This window comes from Symphalangus syndactylus, chromosome 20 (genome assembly GCF_028878055.3).
Source record: "Symphalangus syndactylus isolate Jambi chromosome 20, NHGRI_mSymSyn1-v2.1_pri, whole genome shotgun sequence".
NCBI lineage: Eukaryota > Metazoa > Chordata > Mammalia > Primates > Hylobatidae > Symphalangus > Symphalangus syndactylus.
Window position 1 is genome coordinate 37,281,265 of NC_072442.2, and position 2,167 is coordinate 37,283,431.

Consider the following 2,167-nt stretch of genomic DNA (forward strand, 5'->3'; position numbering starts at 1 on the left):
AAAAAGCTAAACATGGAACTACCATATGGGCTTTTGGGAATTTATTCCAGAGAAATAAAAATTTATGTTCACAAAAAAGAATACATGAGTGTTTATAGTAACTCTATTCGTGATGGCCAAAAACTGGAAACAACTCAAATGTCCATCAATGGCTGAATGGTTAAACAAACTGTAGTACATCCATACCATGGAATACTATATAGCAATAAAAAAGAATGAACTGTTGACCCATGCAACAAACTGGATGAATCTCCTGAGAATTATGCTGAGTGAAGAAAGTCAATCCCAAAAGGTTACATACTGCTTGATTCCATTATATATATAACACTTTTGAAAAAAAAATTATAGAAATGGAGAACAGATTAGTAGTTGCCAGGGATTAAGCAGGGAGCAGGAGGCCGGGCACAGTGGCTCACACCTGTAATCCCAGCACTTGGGGAAGCCAAGGTGTAAGGACTGCTTGAGCCCAGGAGGTTGAGGTTAGCCTGGGCAACACAGGGAAACCCAATACTAAAAATAATTTTTAGCCATGTCTACTGCGAGAATGAAGACCATTCTCAGCAATCAGACTGTCAACATTCCAGAAAATGTTGACATTACTCTGAAGGGACGCACAGTTATTGTGAAGGGCCCCAGAGGAACCCTGTGGAGGGACTTCAATCACATCAATATAGAACTCAGTCTTCTTGGAAAGAAAAAAAAGAGGCTCCGGGTTGACTAACGGTGGGGTAACAGAGAGGAACTGGCTGCCGTTCAGAATATTTGTAGTCATGTACAGAACACGATCAAGGGTGTTACACTGGGCCTCAGTTATAAGATGAGGTCTGTGTCTGCTCACTTCCTCATCAACGTTGTTATCTAGGAGAATGGGTCTCTTGTTGAAATCCAAAATTTATCGGGTGAAAAATACATCCACAGGGTTCAGATGAGACCAGGTGTTGCTTGTTCAGTATCTCAAGCCCAGAAAGATGAATTCATCCTTGAAGGAAATGCCATTGAGCTTGTTTCAAATTCAGCAGCTTTGATTCAGCCACAACAGTTAAAAACAAGGATATCAGGAAATTTTTGAACGGTATCTATGTCTCTGAAAAGGGAACTGTTCAGCAGGCTGATGAATAAGATTTGAGAGTTGTCCACCTATACAAACAAGATGCTGGATGATTCCTAAGACCTATTTGTGATATTTAAACAATACAATAAAAGACCTACTGATTTGGAAATAATAATAATAATAATTTCAAAAAATTAGGCAGTCATGGCGGCATGAGCCTGTGATCCCAGCTATACAGGAGGCCGAGGCAGGAGGATCGCCTGAGCCCAGGAGGTCACGGCTGCCTTTAGCCATGATCGCACCACATGATCGCCAGCCTGGGTGACAGAATGATATCCTGTCTCAAAAAAAGAAAGAAAAGAAAGAAAAGAAAAGAAAGAAAAGAAAAGAAAGAAAGAAGAAAGAAAGAAAGAAAGAAAGAAGAAGAAAGAAAGAAAGAAAGAAAGAAAGAAAGAAAGAAAGAAAGAAAGAAAGAAAGAAAGAAAGAAAGAAAGAAAGAGAAAGAAAGAAAGAAAGGGAAAAAGAAAGAAAGAAAGAAAGAGACAAACAAAGGAGCAGGGAGCAGGAGCAGTAAGGAAATGGAGGAAATGTGGGCAGCTGTAAAATGGAAACATGAGAGATCCTTATGGTGATGAAACTGTTCTATATCTTGACCTATCAGTGTCAGTATCCTGGTTGTGCTATTGTGCTATTAGCCATGTCTACTGCGAGAATGAAGACGATTCTCAGCAATCAGACCGTTGACATTCCAGAAAATGTTAACATCACTCTGAAGGGACGCACAGTTGTTGTGAAGGGCCCCAGAGGAACCCTGTGGAGGGACTTCAATCACATCAATATAGAACTCAGTCTTCTTGGAGTTTTGCAACATGTTACCATTGGGAGAATGGCTATAGGGCACACTGGATCTCTGTACAGGGGATTTCTTTTTACAATTGCATGTGAACCTACAATTATCTCAAAATGAAAAGTTTAATTAAAAGACAAACCAGGGAAGCAGTTAATGATATGCATGCTGAGTAGTTGGATGAATAAACATGTGACAAAGCAAGTATTACAAATTGTCAAAGGAACAATGTAGGAGGTGGATATCGGATGTTTCCTGTAAAACTGTCA

At 39.7% G+C, this 2,167-nt stretch overlaps 1 pseudogene; it reads left to right on the plus strand.

The window, feature by feature from the left end:
* The first annotated feature begins 537 nt into the window (after positions 1 to 537).
* LOC129470570 (large ribosomal subunit protein uL6-like) lies at positions 538 to 1,119 on the plus strand (annotated as a pseudogene).
* Positions 1,120 to 2,167: the final 1,048 nt, after the last annotated feature.